At 36.9% G+C, this 20,839-nt stretch overlaps 1 long non-coding RNA gene across 1 annotated transcript in view; it reads right to left on the bottom strand.

Annotated features, from left to right (window-relative positions):
• LOC105551321 overlaps positions 1-20,839 on the bottom strand; it is an 87,201-nt gene that overhangs the window by 47,459 nt on the left and 18,903 nt on the right. The window contains exon 2 of the long non-coding RNA XR_001007854.1: positions 6,016-6,118. This is a non-coding gene — a long non-coding RNA (uncharacterized LOC105551321). The remainder of the gene's footprint in view (positions 1-6,015; positions 6,119-20,839) is intronic.

The following is a 20,839-nucleotide window of genomic DNA, read 5'->3' as shown; positions in this document are numbered from 1 at the left end:
AGGACATGTCACATTAAAAAAAAATTCAGTAGTTTTTCCCCAACGTTTGCAATAGACATTTACAATGAATTCAAGTCCAATTAACAATGTACTGCTTTATGAGCAGTGCAGGTACATTATAATAACAAAATATTCCTAACTCTTCTGTTCTGTCTTTTGTATCATTGCCATCATTCATTCACTTACATATAAGCATACATTAGCATATATATGTATGTTTATGTGTGTGCACATATATATAAAACATATAAGTGTACATAATTGAATATATCATTGCTATTATTTTGAACAGTTTTGTGTTAAATCAATTAAGAATAAGAAAAATAAAAGTGTTATTTTACTTTCACTGATTCATTCTCCATTGCTCCTTTCTTTATGTAGATCTGAGTTTCTAACCTATATAATTTTCTTTTGTTCTGAAGAACTTCTCTGAAGAATTTCTTGCAAGGCAGGACTACTTGCCAACAAATACTCTCAATTTTTGCCTGAGAAAGTCTATTTCTTCTTTACTTTTGAAGGATAATTTCACAGTGTAAAGAGTTCTAGGCTGGTAGTTTTTATCTCCATAGTTTAAATATTTTACACTGCTCTCGTCTTGCTTGCGTGTTCTGAGGAACAGTCAGGTGTAATTCTTATTTTTGCTTCTCTATAGGTAACGTGTGATGGACCCATTACGTCTGGGCCCTCCTAAGTTTTTAATTCTCAAACTTGTCCACACTGATCTTCTAGCAATTGCAGTTCTGGTTTTCTAACTCTGGCACTGGCTCCTGAGAAAGAGACTGCTCATAGACTTCTGCTCCAGTAAGTTGTGATTCTCTCTATTTGTCTGTCTCTCCAATTTGGGGGACAGTGATTTGTCCTGTGACCTCACTTCTCTGACAGATCTAAGAAGAGTTGTTGATTTTTCAGTTTGTTTGGCTTTTTACTTGTTGTTAGAGTGGTGACTTCTTAAGAGCCTAACATGCTGGACCTGAAACTAAAACTCTTGATGACTTTACTTTTTAAGATGAGTCTGATGATTGGATAGATTGAGAGTTGGTTTTTAAACTTTAAAAAGTCATGCCATCTTATCTAAAAAAAACTATGAATTTATAAATTTATAAAAGTAATAAAATTGATAAAAGGGGGCTGTTCTGGTTGAATTGTATGTATTATTGAGGGAGGGAATCAGGGTTTGTCCTCTCAGCCCCTTTCCTTGTGACAACCCAAACAGCCTCTTCAGAGCTCCCCGTTTGCAAATCACACTGGTCTTTCCAGCATGAGAACTACCAAATGATCTCTGACAGGTTTTGGAGGGTATGGTGTGAAATCTCTTGGTGCCTGGAGTGCCAGTCAAGTGAAGAAGGAACAGCACTCAAAGGAGTACAGACTTTAGATATCAGTCTTAAAATTGCCACTGGAAAGCGAAGGGGGCAGAAGGGTGATGCAGTTGGAATCAAAGTTAGAAATCTGTTTGCTGGCAAAAAGACCATTTTGCAACTTGCCTTTTTAAAATGACCTTACCCGTGTAGGGTGTTATTTAGTTAACCCAGCCTAAGGGGATGTTTTAAAGATGGAGAATTGCCCTGGTGATGAACAAATATGAGAAATAAACTTCCAGTGGGGCTGGGTTGCCTGCTGACTGTGATTTCCTGATGATCTATAACAATGGTTATTCACTAACAGCTGGCGCATGTCTCCCTCGGACAAAGCCACTGGGAAGCACAGGCGCTCTGATTGGTGAACCAGAACCGTTTCCCTGGTAACAGTTAACTAGCACGTGTTTTATTGTTTCCAACTGCTTTTCCTGGGGTATTTGCAGGTGGTGGGAGATGCTTTCTTAAAGAGGGGTCATAACCTCATGAACTTTCAGATGTTGCAACAAATTGGGGAACAAAACATTTTTCCTTTTTCAAATGTATTAAGTAAATCTTGTTACATAGCATTTTCAAGACAGATGCAGCCCAACGGTTTTTCCTTTTTGCCATTATTTCCAGATGTTATCAATTTTAAAGTCAGCGTTCCATTTTAAGAACAGGATCTATAGGAAGGTGATATGTAATCAGTAGAGTACTATTTTGCCCTTTTTGGAGGTGTGTTCTGGTTCTACATTTTGCCATAAAATGTGAGATCAAACCATAAAATGTGAGTGTATTTTTAATTGGCCTTTTAATCATTTGTATATTTTGCCTCTTCATTAATTAATTCAATGTTTTTGCCTTTACTGGTCGTTTTCTTTGTCATTTTTAATGCACCAGAAAAATTATAGTGTTTTTATAAAATACAAGACTAAGTAAGACTTGATTATATTAGAATTTTCTTCTATATTTATTTGACGTTTTTGAAAGGCTTGGTTAATTTCCAGATGGATAGCTCCCTCTTCTGTCTGGTTTGTAGAATTCACATCTTTTGAAAGCAGAGATGGAAGATGAAGTGTGTATCACAAAATTCTTTATCTTGGCTGCAGGCTGAATGTAGTTACTATATGAAGAATAACAAATTCATGTATTGGAACATGGAAAGTGCTTCCTTTGTAATAATTTGGTTTAAAATAAAATTGTCTATCTTGCCTTAAATGCTGGCTAAAAGAAAATGAAAACATTTCCTTAAGTTAATATTGAACTTTATCTGCAGACATCCCTGAAAAAATGCAGACCTGATCAATCACTTGACTGAACTCTACTTGAAACACTTGGACTTTGGTCAAATAAGCATTTGCCACTTGATTTGTACAGCATTCCAACAAACGTCCAACTCAAGTCTTCTCTTGAGCCTGATCTGCAAGGTTGTTTCTGGTAAGTGTTCTTCATGGGATTGCAAACATGCACCTACTTATAAATTAGATCAGTGGCATTCAAATACTCTTCTCCAGGAACTCAGAATTTAAAAAAATTTAAAACATTTCTTTAAAAAATGTTTTTCCTTTGTTTCCTTGGATCCAATTCAATCACTACACCCAGAATTAGGGTTATGCTCTGAAAGTGAACACAACAAAATCATAACCTAAGCTCATAACCATAGAACCAAAAGAGCTAGTAAAATTATTTATGATAATAAGGATACTTATGTACAGTCTGTGTTTCTAGAGATACAATGCCATGATGCATTTTTACTGTGAAGAGGAAAACATTAATTCAGACTCACCCTTCTTGTTTCTGTCAGTGGCAGGGTGAAAGGGGGCGGTGTCACAGAACACTAATTATTTGAATATATATTAAATGAGCACTGTTTGCAACTCTCTGCTTTTGTTGAGGTAGGCATAGCTCAGGGCCCTCTGAAGGAGAAACATTTTACCTCACACACTCCTATTGGTACCAAGTCATTGTATTCGTTCTTTTTAGATTCATTAGAGGAGTACACATGATATTTTTTATATCAAGGAATAATTTGAATATAGTGAAATGAGAATCAGAAAATTCGTCATTATCAAAATTTGTAGACTTCAGCATATGTTTGAAAATTTTAAATTACTTTCTTATCTTCAAGTAGGTAAAATAACCAAGTCATAAAGTATTAGATAACAATTCACGTGGAATGAGGGATGCGGGAAATCATAGGCTGTAGAACCCTCAGTTCAGTCTCTCCTTTCGCAGATGAAAAATAAGCCCAGAAGGGCAGTTGTCTTATTCAGGGTCCTGCAGCTAGCAGGTGACAGAGCTGTTTTCTCTGGCTCTTATTCAAAAGTGCCCTTTTGCTCAGGCCATGCTCTGTGCAGTGGTCAAGGAGTTCTTCCCTAAGGGTACTTGGCTGTGGCTCCATGAATACGGATTCTGTACTTTCTTCCCTCCTCCAAATGAATAAACTCTGGCCCCATTTCCCAGATTTGCATTCCAGTGACTTACTTCGTGAGTGACTTTGGACTAGTTAAGCAACCTCTCTGTGCTTGTTTTCACTTCTACAAAATGAGGGTAATAATAGTGCATCTCTCAGAAAGTTAAGATCAGTGTTGTGTGTGGCACAGTGCCTGGTACATAGAAACCTCTCAGTAAGTGTTATCTATTATTTTTATTATTGTAATTTTCTGCCTATTTTTCTCAAGTATTTTCTCCAGTGCGTCTTAATTTATTCTGCAGCATGTAATAATCACATTCTGAAACGACTGAAGGTTGTACACCCATGTGCATAGCAGCCTTATTGACAGTAGCCAAAAGGTAGAAGCAAGCCAAGTGTCAAACGGCAGATGAATGGATAAGCAGAATGTGGTGCATATACATAAAATGGAATATTACTCAGCCTTAAAAAGGAAGGAAATTCTGACAATGCTACAACATTGATGAACTTTGAAAACATTATGCTAAATGAAATAAGCCGCACAAAAAGACAGATACTATAATGATTCCATTTATATGTAAGGTACCTAGACTACTCAAATTCATAAAGACAGAAAGTAGAATGGTGTTTGCCATGGGCCTGGAAGAGATGGGAATGGGGGAGGTGTTATTTATGAGTATAGAGTTTTTGTTTTGTAAGATCAAAACAGTTCTGGAGATTAGCTGCACAATAATGTGAATGTACTTAACACTACTGAACTGTACTTTTAAAAATTACTAAGATGATAAATTTTATGTTATGTGTATTTTACTACAGTTAAAAACAACAACAACAAAACGACTGAAAGGCTTAGTGCACTTAGAATATACTAGTTACATTAGTTAGCCCTGGATATTTTGACTTCTTGGTCCCAGAGCTCTGGGCCAGTGCTGTAGGTTAGAACCAGAAAGGATTTGGTTGGAGACTAAGTATGGTATGTGGTCATAGTACTCAAACATTGTATCTGTTTTAGTTCTATTTCCTTCCTCTAAGATTGCTGATTTCCTGCCAGAGATGGACTTAATTTCCAGAGTCTTATAGTTTATGAACGTGGATGAAAATACAGAAGCACACTTTCCCCATAGACACATGAAGAAACCCCTCAGAGACTCTTCAAAAAATGCAAACACATAAAAAGCAAATTTGATTCAGCAAGTTTGCCATTAACAAAACCTCCTTTGGGGACAGGGGTGGTATAGTGATAGTATAGGCTGTTAGAAAGAAGCTTAGAAACTGCCCTATTGAACAAAGCAAGCTAAAGGCAGACAGAGAAAACGAGAGAAGAAAACTGCATTTTAGTTTAGAATATTTTTTGAAATTTCTGTTTAATTATCATTATTATCTACAGAGATGATTAAAAGCATCAAACATTTCCAGGATAAAACCCAAGCACAAATGGAAAAGGATTTATGCTAAATTGGCATTTGATAATTTCTTACAATAATCTGATGTAAGAGGTGTCTTCCTTTTATTTCAACTCAAGAATTCCTTTCATCTTTTACTCAATAGTCAATATCCTTTTTATTTCAATTCAATAACATTTACTGAATATCTAATATGTAGTACAGGCCCTGTGTCTCAGAAAAAAACACTGCGGTAGGGTTTTTAAAATAACTTTTAAAAGAAGGTAAATATTTTAAAGCTTAAATTTTTTTTTAAGTTTAATGTTCAAAATACTGAACTATACTGAAAATCATAATAAATGGTCATTCTTCCAAATAAATCACTCTTCCCTTTATGATTGTGGGATTTCTATAAACTAAATATTTGCAGAAGAAATTTCTTCAACTATATTGTAGGTAGAATGTCATCTTTTCAGATATGCTGGTTGGGAATAATCACTACAGTAGTGGAAATGTTTGCTCAAGCCAGCATCGAAAAGAGACAAGAGATTTCCCTTTATCAGCTTCTCAAAAATGACAACTAAAATTCTTAGTATTGGGACAGGACACAAGTTTAAGTCTGTCATTTTTTAAATACTACATTTTTGAAATAACAATCAGGTGTTTCGCTTTAAGTGTATTAAATTTAAGTATATTAATATTTAATATAAATATTGAAATATAATTATTAGTTTATTCAGAAGCAAAACCCCAATCCTAATTTCAGCATCATCTTAATAGAAAGCCTGGGTTTATGAATCCACAGGCTTTTGATTAAAATCCCAAGAGGTCAATAACAATCTTGTAATCACAAAATATGCATAAAGGAGAACATCAGACTTACCAAGAAATAGAGCTGTAACAGTGCATGACAAAAGGCACATTTTGGAGACATGATTCAATTTCCTGTTTTTCAGCATCAGGTACTTTATCTGACCATCTGAAGCCTTTAGAAATAGGTGAAAAAAAGGGGTGAGTTTTTAATATTAAGAGCTGTGAAAGGTGAAAAACAGGCCTTGACAAACACATCTAAACAGATCCATGTATTTCATAATAGGAACAGTTCTCTTATCATTCTCAATATTTCTAGTTGAATAATTATCCACTACCCCAAGGATTCTTAATAAAAAACATTTTACCCTTTTGAGAGGAAGGCAGCAATGAGTTCATTTTGAAAGGTTCACATTTAGCTTTCAGCCCAAAGTGAACCTTTGGTGTCTTTTGAATCCTTTTTAAGTCTTGAAACCTTAGAAACCAAAGAGAAAGAGATCAGATCGCGGCCTACCTCTTTCAGCCCTTGAGAATTCCCTTTCCAAGTAGTTTCTTAAATAGTGAGGCTGCATCAGAACCCCCAGTTCTTCTCCTTAGAAGTTATTAAATCAGCAGAAAGACCGACAATAATGGCAAATGAAATCTAAGTTTTGTATAGGAAATAGGCAGGCAGTCTACACTTTGTTATTCACTTGATAGACAGAGCCATTTTGACAGCTCTAACCTTGGAAACCACAGGTCCTGCTGAGCTCAGCAGGAGTCAAACGCTGAGTACCATCTGTCAAAGCTTTATTTTTCCCCCTCCTCATCCACGCCTTTACTATAAGATGCTAACAAGAGCCCTGAATGAAAGTAGCTAACTACAGTTAAACTTGTGTGCATTGTAACGCTAATGTTGGGGTAAGAAACTCACTCCCGGAATCTACCAAATTTGAGTGAACAGAATTGAGTATTCTATGTCTTTTCTTAATGGTTATCAATGTTGGAAAAGTGTGGGTTGAGAAACTCCATAACCACACTCCAAACAACTAATGCTCCAAAATAAGGAAATTGCACATCATCTTGTATGTTTTTGCTAATTCTGTAGCTAAAATAAATGGTTTGGAAAGTTCTCAACTCTAAGGCCTTTTTTTTTTTCTTAATGTGGTTTAATTAAACGTGCAAGAACAACAAATTAATTTCTTTCTAAAAAATAGAGATTTTGATGCGTTGAACTTGTGTTCTATAAAATGAAGCTCATTCAGATCAAACACTCCCTTGCTCTGGCATAATCAATTCTAAAACATTAACAGGCCTAATAATAATAAAATCAATTAAATCAAGTGTGGTATGGCTCATGCTTCACTTGTGTAGAAGACAGTGTATCAATTGAAACATAAAGGAGCTCACAAAGGCATTCCTTTCCACTAAGCACTACCAAAATGCTACATATTTTTTAAAGTACAAATTTATTTTGCTTGCATTTAAAATTTTTATATATTTAATGAAAAAATTAGATATCAATTTAAAAATCCTTAATTTGGAATACCATTTTTAGCACACAGTTCCTTAAAAAATGTAGAGAACATTTCCATAAATGCAAATTTAAAAAAAGTAGCTTAGAATTAAAACGCTGAAAAAAGCTGAGATCTTTTTAGCAGAATTATTCCTAATTTTAATTTTTAGTTATTCTACTTGAAATAGTAATGTTTCATTTTTTTCTAATCTTTTTCGCAATTCTCCCAAATGCTGAAAATAGTTATAAAATATTACTTCATGAGAATAATACTATATATACGTACTAGATATACTATACTATAGCAATTAATTATTTATTGTTTAGTAGTTAATAACATTGTCAAGAAGATACTGTGAAGAAGTATTATTAATCAATTATTGTATTCATACAAGTGTGTACTTTTTTTTTTACATTTTACTGAATGTTCCATGTGTGCAGATTTTGTAGGGATTTGAGAGACCTTGTATATAAACACCTGAAATGCTTTATGTGAAATAGTTTTTATAAATCGCACATCCAGAAGGTGATTTTGCTTTTTAAAATGACCAGGTGGTGATTTATTTGCAATGTGAAAACTAGCTAACTCATAAGTAATAGTTTCTAATATCACAAGGTTGAATTTTGTCCATCAGTTTTGCAAGACAACTTCAGTTATATATATGCATGAATGCATCTGAAAGAAGTCTCAATAGGTACTATTTGAGGCTTTGCCCCTTCTCCTAGTTTTCCTCATCTGCCCTTCAGCCCAGGAGAGGCTGAGAAAGGAAGCTGCCTTTGCTGGCAGACAGGGTCCCTGATTGGTAAACACTTCTTCCACCACTGTGCTTATGCCTGAAATCCTTTCTTAAGGGGACAGGACACAACTTTCACTGCATTGAGAGAAGATTCAAAGGCAAATGCCCCAGGGAGAGGGAACACGTGGATCTAAATTAATCTTGCTGACAGTTACTCTGAAAGCAAAGAGAAGCAAAGGAGAGCAGGAGGGGAGGCACCTCCAGATGGAGAAGGGGCAAAGATGGGGAGGCAAACTTGGTCTTCCTTAAGGTTTTACCTAAGAAGGGCTGCTTGGAGTGTCCATGCGTAGCCTTGCTTTACATAATGCCTGTGTAGACTTTCTTGATTGTCATTGTCATGCTTTTGATTTTCATAATCTCAGAATCTCAGAGTTGGGGGAATGTTAAGGGTCAGTTAGTCCCAATCCCTCCTTACAGAGATGAAGAAACAGACCCAGATAAGGCTACCCCATGGTTTATCCAAACCCTGATTTTTTTTTTAAAGCCCCGTCTTTTTGTCTGTAAAATAGGGGTGATCATATTACAGACATCAGAGGATTTAATGAGCAATGTTGAAGCCTTTAGTACAAGTCCTGAGCACAGAGCAAGTGCTCAATAATTGTTCATTTTTGTTATCATCCGTGGAGTTCAGAGCCAGATTTAGTGACAGTTTATAGTAACTGTATTAGGTCTCGTGGTTACTAATTTGTTTTCATTTCCTGTTCATAAATTTTTTCTTGTAGGGAGCTAATAGAAACAATTAACAACTACTGAAAATTTATAAAACAATTACCTATATTCTACTTATCTTGATAAAATATGATGCATTTTGCAAATATTTTTCTTTTTTTCTAGCTATGTACATTTGTTTACATAGTTGGAATCATAATGTACTACAATTTTATATCCTGCTTTTCCTGTTGACATCATACCAGAATTTTTCATGTGGCTACCAATTCTTGGTGAATATCATTTTAAATGAGTAAATGTCCCATAATTTAATTAGCCATATCTTGATGACAGAGTTTGTTGGTTGCTTTCAGTTTTTCTGTTATAAATAATATTCCAGTGACCATTTTAGTACATATAACATTTTCTTCTTCGGATGTATTTTTTTAGGTTACATTTTCAGAAATTAGATTACAAATTAGATTAGAACTTGTGTATTTTTTGTAGTATTTGCTACTTACTGCTAAATCATGGCCCCACTTTTCTATTTTTATTTTATTAACCTTATTTTATAAATGTCCTTTTAAAAATTATTATTATTTTGTAGTTACAGGATCTGGCTATATAGACCAGACTGGTCTTAAACTCTTGGCCTCAGGCAATTCTCCCACCTCAGCCTCCCAAATGTTGGGATTATAGGTGTGAGTTACAGTGTCTGGCCTAATGTCTTTGGGCTTCTAATCTGTTTTTTTAAAGATGCAGTTGTTTTCAAAGTCATAGGGATGAGTAATGGCAGAACCAAGACTTGAAGCCCTCTTTTTACTACACCATAATAATAATGCGAACGGGAATAACTTCCCAACGTTAAGATGTGGAGGAATCATCCATTCCTTAGGTACTAGCTGAGGTAGCAGAAAGTGCAGAAATCTAGGAGTTGGGAATTCTGAGTTCGAGTCCTACTACCACTAATAATGAATTGTAACATAGATTCATTGATTCTTGACCATATTTCCTAGAGAATCTGAGATTTAGAGAATGCACTGGAGTGCTCTTGAAGCTGTGTAAATCTCTGCATTGGAGAAAGGCAGTGTCTCACTCTGTGAATCCTGAGCACTGAGTTGCTCTAAGAAGCTGTAGCATAGAGCTTCTTAGACATGATCTTGTTACATTCTGGATCTCATTAAATTCTGTTTCAATAGGTTTGGGGTGGGCGTGAAATTTTGCATTATTACAAAGCTCCCAAGTAATCCTGATGATGATGCTGGCCCAGGGACCACACTTTTAGAAGTAGCCACCCTGAGTGGTTGTTGAGTTTCATGGATGACTGTCCCCATGGTACAGAGCACCCTTAATCACGGAGCAATTTTAATCACTGGATAAAGGATGGGGATTAACAGTAGTCAGCCAGATGCTCCCGAAGTGGTGTCTAATATGCAGGAGTATGTGAATATTGTGACCTGTATGTGGAGGAAGTATTACGTGATCTGTTTCCTCTTTGATGCTAGAGATCCTCTGAACCCAGGAATGTCCCTTTTCCTGAGATGTGGGAGGAAGTGGAAAGAAGCCACCTGGAATAATAGAGTAATATGGAAAAGCGCTGGCCTTTTATTATCATTTCCCTTATCTGAACACAAACTCATTCTTATTTTATATTATCAGAGATTCCAACCAAGGTCCCTTAAAAGCTGACCAAGAAAATTTGCCAGAAGCACTTTAGAAGCCATAATGCTTTGTGGCAAATCTTTCCAAACATCTGCTGTGTGAAAAGGAGCAAAAATCCTGCAATGGCTAAGGGCAAGAGGGCAACTTGGAAGTGGAATGTCTTGGCACAGCTCTATGGAGGCCCTTTCTCTGAGCACAGGCGTCCCCAGGAGAACCCAGCACCTGTTCTTACATATTCCTGCTGGCTTCTGTTGTCTGCAATTGCTGTCAAAAGTGTCCCAGGAGAGGGTCGGGACAAGTCTTGTCAGGGAACAAGAAAAGCTGGGAGTGTGGCGGTTGGTCTCACAAATGTGAGGATGTACACCATCCCAGTAGGGACTCTCATTTCCCGTTTCACATCACTATGTACCTGATGTCAAAAGCAAATCTTTTGAGTTTAGGAACTGTGGCAGAGAACAGTCTTTTGAAACTCAGGTGATATCGATAGCCTATTTTCATTATTCTAAAACTGAAATGCCACGAGTGGGATTTGGAACACAATCATTAGGTCTTCTGGAGTTATTGTCTAGAGAGGTGGATGGTGCATTTTAAGAAAGAAAGAATCCTAGGTTAGGAGTAGAAGAAAAGTAGTTTGTGTGTTAGGCCTCAACTTTGAAAGCCTAGCTTTCAAGGAAATAGTCAAAGGGAGGATATGATAAATGTCCTTTTATTTTTGCTCTGAAGATATCCTTGATAGAATTGCTGCATACAGTTACTTCAGCTTGATAGGACAAGTGGTTCTGCCCTTAATTGTCACCATAAGCTTGCATTTTAGGATGATTGAACAGTTTTTAATATAATAAAGACATGGCTTTTAACATTTTTTTTTTGTATTGTCGTCTTATAAGCAGAAGAGAAGAGAATTCTTTTGTCTCTTGTTTATTGGTCACCAAAGTCTCAGTTTAAAATTTAAAAGTCCGAAAATAGCTTCTGAAATACAGAGAACTACTTTTCAGGGAATGTTTAGCCTGCAGATCTTATGTGACTAAAACTTAATGCAATAAAGTTAATAAAACTTAATGCAATAAAAGGTGCATTATTAATATGCCAGAAAGATAGTGTTTACAATTAAAAATCTCTGTCTTTCTTTGGCATGAACATTCCTTCTTCCTAGTAGCTTTAGCACAAAATGAAATTACAGTCTGGGTTTCAGAATAAACTTATTTCTCGAAGACATAATCACTATTCTGGTCCTGAGTTTTCTTCATTCAAAATATTAATATTATTGACCAAATTGAGTTTTGATTGTGATAAAAAATGTCTGAGCCACTTTTTGAAGCTCTTAAAAATTTAAATTGCAGAAAAACAATAATCCAAGCTGTATGTCTTTGAAATGGTCTTCCTCTTTTGACCAAGTATAATAATTAGGTTTTGTCTTAAATGATACTTATTATTTTAATCCATTTAAGGTTCTATGTATAGTGTAACATAGAATAATTTCTTCGATAGATAATTTTTTTAGAAAACGATAAAATGATGTTTTTAACGTTAACTTTAGGTCATTTGGCTACCAAATAAATCATTATTTTCCTTTGTAGTTTTTAATTCTGTTGTATTCCTTGTTACAATTATGGTCTTTTAATGTAAATTGCAACTATATGATTTTACAATGGCTACCAATTGTTAAACTAGTGGAACAAGAGTTTAAAAAGTATTTTTGAAAACACTATGATTCACAAGTAAAGAAATCTGATTTTCAAAATGTCTAGTTTTAGCTGTTGTAGAATCTTGGATAAGATCTATAGTGCAAAATTCAGAAAAAGGGTATCTAGTCACCTTCTCTCACCAAGACAGCTGAAAATGCTTAGGATTAAAGCTGTCAACCTAAAAGCAGATGTATTTTCATTCACTTACACATAGAGGAATGCCTTCTGCCAGAGGAAATTCTGCTGAGTGTTTTATAAGCCCTGTTAATGAAGGACATTGCTTGCTTTGGCTATTTAGTGGGTGACATCTCTGCAAGCTTGGTTCTTACTCTGATATTCTTACTTAGTAGTGAATGGAGGAACTCTCCAAGCTTAGGATGGTTAGAGGCATTGTCAGAGGAAAGGTAAAATTGCTGTTCTCATAAAGGGGGCATAAATTGCAAGCCTTTCTTTCAACCCCTCAATGTCCTACTCACCCTTTTCAATCTCAGTAGTGGGACACTGACTCCAAAGAGGAACACTATCACTTCAGGGAAGGAACCGGGGCTGTGGGATTGTGAACTATCCCCTGATATCCAGTTTGTCCATATGTAGCAGCATCAGAGAGACTGCTAAATAGAAGCCCACCTCTAAGGGAAAGGTGCCTTTGGTGTTGAATGTCAGTAAAGAAATACCTCTATATGGATATCCAGACAACTTTCAAATGAGCTTTTAAATTCTATTTTGGAGGGGCTCTGAAAAGAAATAAATCTTTCACTGGAGAAAAAAATTGCCCAAAGATAAACTCCAGTGCAAACTGGTCAAACCAAATTTAATTTTTTTAGGTAAAAGTAAAAATAACTGGCTGGGCACGGTGGCTCACGCCTGTAATACCAGCACTTTGGGAGGCTAAGGTGGGGTAATCACGAGGTCAGGAGATCGAGATCATTCTGGCTAACACGGTGAAACCCCGTTTCTACTAAAAATACAAGAGATTATCTGGGTGTGGTGGTGGGCACCTGTAGTCCCAGCTACTCAGGAGGCTGAGGCAGGAGAGTTGCGTGAACCCGGGAGGCAGAGCTTGCGGTGAGCCAAGATCGCACCACTGCACTCCAGCCTGGGCAACAGAGTAAGAATTCATCTCAAAAAAGAAAAAAAAAAAGAAAAAAAAAAGGTAAAAATAACTATAACATTGCATTTCATAAACTTGCAGTTTTTAACATTCTGAAAGCATACATATTCATTTGTAAGCTCATGTAGTATTTGACTTACAGAAATCTTGAAACATGTTCTGTCAGAGTAAAATGCTGTTTCATTGTATTTATTCAGCTTATAGAACGGGCTTCTCTTACACTATATCCTTCCTGCATGTTGTTTATTGTATATGCTTTATGGGGTTAAGCACTTCTGGTACATTTTTCACATCAGACAACCTACGGAAGCTAGTATAAGTATGGCACGGTTAAGTTTATAGGTCATGAGATAAATTTACACGGAGAGGCAAGTTTCCAGCTTCAGGCAAATGACTTATCTGTAATTTGATGCAAGTGAAATGACTGACCTTTCAAATGTTTGTTGGGCTTCAAGTGTCCAGAACAATCAATATGTACATTATTGTTTATATTTTATGCTCCTGATCCCATTAATGTATGCCTATGGAATGCTGGGACGCCATTAGTTTCTGATACTTCTGAAGTATTGGGTGGCATTTATCAAACAGAAAGGCAGCACATATTGACTCGTGACAGTTTTTACATTTCTTGAGCTCAGTGTTTCATGAGCTGCTTATTCAGTTTTGGTGAGCAAGGCTTTTATTGCTCCAAAGCCTCCTCAATTAAATAATAATGAACCAATTTGTTTAAAACGAATCTTTAACTTGCAGACTGATTAATCTCTCCATTGTGAGCATGAGAAGTTGTGTTCTTAGGCAGGAGAGATCGGAGAAGTGTGGTGGAGTGGAATAATTGCTGGGTGTGGAAATTGGAAGAATGATTGGCGCTGTCTCTAACTGTGTGACCTTGGATAGGTCTCTAAGTATTCCTGAAACTCTGGTTCCCCAGCTGTAAAAGGTGGTCAGGTGGACCAGATAATCACCAAGATCCCTTTCAGCTTGGACATTCAATGGATAATGCAATATCAATAGACAAACACACAAGCAATATGCAGCTCTACCAGTAAGTGCAAGACTGAGAAGTGGGGAAATCTTTTGACCACTTTACCCCCCACTTCAGAGAAAGATTTAAGGGAAATTTGTATTCTTTCCTATTTGCATAGAGTATGTTGGACTTATTCTGGGTCTCTGGGAGAAAGATATTTGGGAAGTATGCTCTCTCGCACACACACACACACACACACACACATACACACACACAGGCCACTCTCTTTCTCTACTTTACTTTACTTTCCCATTCCACACACCTAATCCTCATCCCACGCAAAGGTGCTTAAACTAAAAAGTGCCGCTTGTTATTGGGGTGGAACAGGAACTCAGTTCTTCACTGAAGAGACAGGAAACAGTTACTCACTTCTGTATTAATTAACTCTCCCTTTCTAGGGTTTTATTATTGGAGAGTCTAATGACTTAAAATTAACCATCCACGGTCCAATTAAAAATCATGAATTGATGAATTGCTTTCTAAATTCTCTGTGTTATTGACAAGTTGCTGCATCATTGAAGCTGTAAGACATGTCATCCATTATTAACTTTGATAGCATTAAAACAGATAAATTAGATCTTTTAAGCAGAAATGAGTTCTCACAAAGACTGCTCTTCTAAAGTGCACACGGTCTCAATTTTCTCTGAATTTCAGCCCACTTATTTGAGTTTATTCTTGTTTCACTTAGATTGTATTGATTGTTTAGTAAACATTAACTGATGATAGAGGCTTCTTAATATGAGCAGATAATAGATAATCAATGTGTAATGCAACTTAAGTGATAAAATACTTTTGCCAGGAAGATACAATCTGCCATAAGGGCTGGAAATGCCTGCATTAAAAAAAATTAAAACGTACAATGAACGTTTAGAAAGGAAACCTGTGTCTTCAATGTATGAAAAGTTAAATTTACTCTCAAGACAATGACAATAGAAAGCAAATATATGAAAAATGCTATTTCTAAGGCACATTTAAGATATAAACATATTTATTTAGAAATAAGTAAGTGTTCTTTGAACACTTATAGTTTGCATTAGGATAGGGGTAAAAGGCAATAATAAAAACATGATTAAAATACATTCAAAATTTGAACTTAATAATTGACTTACTACAGAGGCAAAACATTCTTACCTTGGCTTTTGCAAAATTCCTTATTCTTACTATTATTTACTTCTTCAACTGAAAACAACCTTTTGTTTCATAATCAGAATCTTATTTTTCTAACATTGTAAGTATGAATTTACTGTTAACAGCTTCAGTATCTGCTGTGTAACACATGGTATGCTGGGAGTAAAAAGGACTTACACACGTTTTTAATACTTCCAATTGGACCCGCCCTTTATCCCACAATCCCTTTTGTGTGTCTCATTATTGATCACAGTTATGCTGTTCTTTGAACCCTGGGAATTACCAGGATAGTGTTTTATCTGACTATTTGTCTCTTTAGCAAAATTGTTGCCGTCTTTGACCTTTCAAAAATGTTTGTGACAAGGTGTTTGCTGTTAATTGCACGCAGGAAGGAGTGAAAAGCCTCCCAGTTGAATCTCATGTTTACCAGAAGATGAGATTTCTTTTTTTGGTAAAATCTGAGTCTTAAGAGGAGACAGGTTTGGGTTGTTGTTTTTACTTTAACATAGCAATGTAGCTTGAGATGGTTACTATTTTCTAATTAGCAGATTTATTAACAGGATAAAGAAAGGATATGGCTTTATATAAAGTATATTGTAGCTCCGCTTGCCTAGATCCATTTTTCGCTTCTAGTGGAAATTCAGTTCAATAGAGATATAAAATTGCAGGACTGGAAAGGGCCTTAAGGATCATGTAATCATATCAACAGATGCAGAAGAAACTCTTAATTAATGCCAGACTCTGTTCTATGCACATATAGAAAGCACTTATTAATTCATTTAACCCTTAGAGCAACCTTATGAGGCATGTACAGTTTATTATTATTTCAATTTCCCTTTCTTTCATAGATGAGGAAATTGAGGCACAAGGAGGTGATGCAATTCCCTATAGCTAATAAGTGTCAGAGTAAGGAAATGAACCCAGGTGGTCTGTCCCCAGTAGACAGTCTCCTTTTTCCTTCATACCCTGCTTCCCGATTACTGTGCCAATTTGATTTTCTTTGTAGCATTTTTTTGCTAGTTGAAATGATCCAACTCATTTTTTCCCCTCACTCCCTCTGCCACATTAGACTCTAAGGTCCAGGAGAGCAGGGACTCTTGCTCACTGCCATTTCCACTCAGGTCTGGAGTAATTGTGCATGCAGTGGTTTCTTAATAAAAAATCAGTGAATGAATGAATGATTTTGAGAAAATGCAGTAGGGACAGTGAGAATGGAAGAGGCTGTTGGGTTGGAGGATGGCTCCCTAGTGAATGTGATGGGAGAATCCTCTTACCAGCCTAACTGATGAGAGTGGGAGTAAGGGAATGGGGGCATCAAGAGTGGGCTCAGTTTTCAAGAAGGTTGACAGTAAGGAAAGCAGGGGCAGGAGAAATAGCAATTAATGTTTTTTTGCGTTCATCAGAAAACCTAACAGGAACCTTCCTCTTTTGCAATGGAAGAATGCCCCCTTGCCCCTCTTTAATGATTATTATTATGTGAAGACCCATCTCTGGCTCATTTTCTCATCGATTTGATCTGCTTAAACACCGAAGTAATGGTTTGACCACAGAATTATCACCTGCCATTATGCATTTCACCCGGGGTGCACTCCTGGGTAGTAATTTCCCAGGATCATCCTTGGGGGAGCAGGCCTTTCCTCATCAATATCTGTGGAGTCGAAACCCTATAAAGTACCAGCAAATTGGCTTTGAATCCCGGGAAACACATCCTCTGTCCTTTTCTACATACTCTTTGAAGTTGCCTATAGCTTTATAAGTTCTTTTCCTGGACATTACACCAGAATAGAAAACATAGAAAGAAAGAGTGAGTGTGTCAACATGTGTGGTGCTGAACCACCCCATTGTGGTCTATGTCCTGCGAGGCCAACCAGAAACATTTCCATGGCATAGTTCTGGTTCTTGATGTGTGCAATAAGCAGCCCCTTGTATCCCTATAGCATTTCCTACCATCCAAAGGAAGGTAATACCAGAAATTTCACATTTAAAAGTTAAACCCCTTTAAGATGGTTTTGGTTAGCTTTCCCTGTGGTTTCTCTAATTAGGTGCTTGTATGAAATCACAGTGGAGGGAACATCTTGTTTTTACAGAGACTCTATTTTGAAGCCAGATACTGCTACTATTTCAGGGAAGAAAATATTGCCTCCTTATAAAATATAGTAAAACATTTTGTCTCTCTCTCAGCATCGGTTACAAATCAAGATTCTCTTCTGAATTCTTTTTTTAATCTGTGTTCTCTTGTTCATAATTTAGAAATGTTAATAATTCAAGTAGGACTCTACTTGAATTGATAATACTAGTATTATCAATCGGACAATAAATATTAAGATTTAAAGTGCAAATTTTGTACCATGACATTACTTGGCCCAGTGTTTCTCAAAGGAGGTGCTTCAAGCATTTGGGGGACAGGCGAATCTTCCCTATGAGGAGCTTTCCCAGATGTTGCAGGATGTTGAGCTTCCTTGGTTCTGGGTCACAACTTCCAGTAGTACCTGCCAGTTATTGGATGACTCAAAACATCCTCATGTGTTTGCAATAGACCTGTAAGGGCAGGTAGTATTTCCCTTGGCCATGACCTGGCTCAGGGATCATAAACACAAATGCTTATGATGCCAGAGGCCAGCCAGATAACATAAATTTGTTAACTGCCTCAATGTAAGGGAATTCGGAATGGTATGCCCTGTACTTGCTGGAAAAATGTGCACGATTTGTTTGGAGGCATTCAAGAGCAAAGTTGTAATAAACACTGTGCTGGTCAGCAAAATTCTCCTTTCTGCCAAATTTGGCTCCCCAGCCATCAGGCTTCCACCCTAAACTGGCTCCTGTCTATCAGTCCAGCCTACCTATCCACTCTCCACTTTGTACACAATGATTTAGCTACACTGACTCAGCACATTGGAGACTTGACTTAAATACTAGTTGAATAAATGAATAAATGAAAATTATTCTAGGCCTTTAACCAATTTATGAGAAGTTTATAAGAGAAGCATTGATTATTAAAATTTTCCCCTAGGCCACAACTGCTGTGGGTTTTTGGGTGGCATCCCTGGGTTTCCTCTAAGTCCTCTCCTTGCATATGAATTGAGGCTTATCTTTAGTTTCCTGCATCTGTTCCATTTGTCCAATAGTGCACTGGTTTTGATGCACAATAGGTATAATTTAAACCTTAGATTGTAAAAACTTACCTCACAAATACTCCTTACTGTGCTTTGCCCAGTAGTGTGCTGCTTTCTCAGAAATGTCAGGGAGCAGTGACCTGAGATTCCTTTATACTAGTAATGTGCTCTATTTCTTCTAGTTCATGGCAGGGCACAAGGAATTGCTCCCACCCCAGGCTGATCTGGCCTTATTGATGCTAGAAAGTGATTTTAGTGGAACTAAGAACTCCTCCCATTTCAAAGTAAAGACTTCTCCGAGTATCCCCTAAATTCTTCCTCCCTTTCTTCCTTCTCTCTCTCAAGTAATTTTAACCTGTTCCCCTGGGTTAGAACTCTCCATGAAAAATGAATTTTGCTGATTTTTCACCCTCTTCTTGTGGTCTTATTTGGCCATATAACTCCCAAACTGAGCAGGAAATGTGGCATTCAAAGGTAACAGAGTAAACTTCTCCTCTGTACCCAGGGGCTTAAGCAAGTCGGTTTCCAGAATTTTATGTAGAAAATCTTTTTACTAATGGGTCAGAGATTCCCAGATGCTCACAACATTCCATTTTTTCCCTTGATATTATTATTTCCTGAGACTGCTTTAAACATAAATAAATGTTGTTAATTCACACACCCTTTCACACCCTTTTTTCTTCTTTGCCTTGCACAGTCTGCATGTATTGGTTTGGTTGGTTTTGAAGGAGAACACACACTTGACCAGCCATTTGGTTTCCCACAGCCAATATGCACATGTCCAGGGTGTTCCCCTGTGGTTTTCAAGGCCTGGTTTTCTTCTGATAAGGTCAGAAGCACACACAGCTTATCCACATCTGCTGTGTTCCTTGAGGTCAATCAAAATATTTTTCCTTCTGGGACTAATGGGAATCTCCCAGAGAGAAACAATTATTGCACATGAAAAATCTATTGATTTGCATTGCATGGTTCGCCTATTATTTAGGGTTCAGGGACACTTCTCTGAAACTGGGAGAGCAATTCAGGGGATTAAGAATGGGAAGATACTAGTGAATACATTAATGCCATACATTTCTGAGTATTTGCTGCTACTGCCATTAGAAGTGCAGAATGCTGAATACAGTTGCCACAAATTGTCAAGAATGTAAGTCATCCAGCATTACTGACTTCATTGGTTGAATTATAAATACACGGTAATAGTGTTGGGCACAATCACAGATTAGAAAACGATCAGCAGAATTGTGAGTGCTCCCATTTGTGTGATTTTCCACTTTTCTTTTTTCTTTGCTTTAAATGTGAGGCCCATTTTCTATGGCTCCCTATGCTGATTTGGATGGAAACAAGGAGCAGATGACTCCATGTTGCAGAAGGCAAGAGCACTAGGTTTCCAGTTATAGGGGTTTACTTTTCATGTGGTCCATGTTGAAATTTTCAAAAGAAATGTGGGACCATGACAACATACTATGTGTTGTCATCTGGATCCAGGAATCAAGCAAATAGTTAAAAGCCTTCAATAAACTGTCTACCCTTTGGCTCTTTGTTTCAATATATTTTTGTCACAAAATATTTTTTCCAAAGTTGCAAACCAATTAACTGGACTCATAGTCCTTTACCCTCCTTTAGGAATTAGATAACCTGCTTCTAAATCTCAGTTGCAACCCTTATCAGCTGTCTATCTCTTTGTTCTGGGTTTATACCTATGGAATATGAAAGACGCTAAGCATCTCATGATCATCTTGTGAAAAATAAATAAAATAACTCACAAAATATCTAGCGTAATTGATACTACACATTAAACAACATTAGTCAAATTTGTATCTTTACATTCTGAAGAGTCTAAAAAGTAATGAAGTAACCTAAACGCTGAATAAGATGCTGAATTATAATTTTCTTACAAAAGTATTTGGATGCCAGTTTTTTTTTAAATTTATTTTTTATTTTTATTTTTATTTTTTGGGATGGAGTCTTGCTTTGCTGCCCAGGCTGGAGTGCAGTGGTGCCATATTGGCTCACTGCAAACTCCGCCTCCCAGGTTCACACCATTCTCCTGCCTCAGCCTCCCGAGTAGCTGAGATGACAGGCGTGCGCCACCACGCCCGGCTAATTTTTTTTTGTACTTTTTAGTAGAGACGGGGTTTCACCACGTTAGCCAGAATGGTCTCGATCTCCTGACCTCGTAATCCGCCCGCCTCGGCCTCCCAAAGTGCTGGGATTACAGGCATGAGCCACCGCGC

This window comes from Mandrillus leucophaeus, unplaced genomic scaffold, assembly GCF_000951045.1.
Source record: "Mandrillus leucophaeus isolate KB7577 unplaced genomic scaffold, Mleu.le_1.0 Scaffold518, whole genome shotgun sequence".
Classification (NCBI taxonomy): domain Eukaryota; kingdom Metazoa; phylum Chordata; class Mammalia; order Primates; family Cercopithecidae; genus Mandrillus; species Mandrillus leucophaeus.
This window is presented reverse-complemented; position numbering and strand designations above follow the sequence as displayed.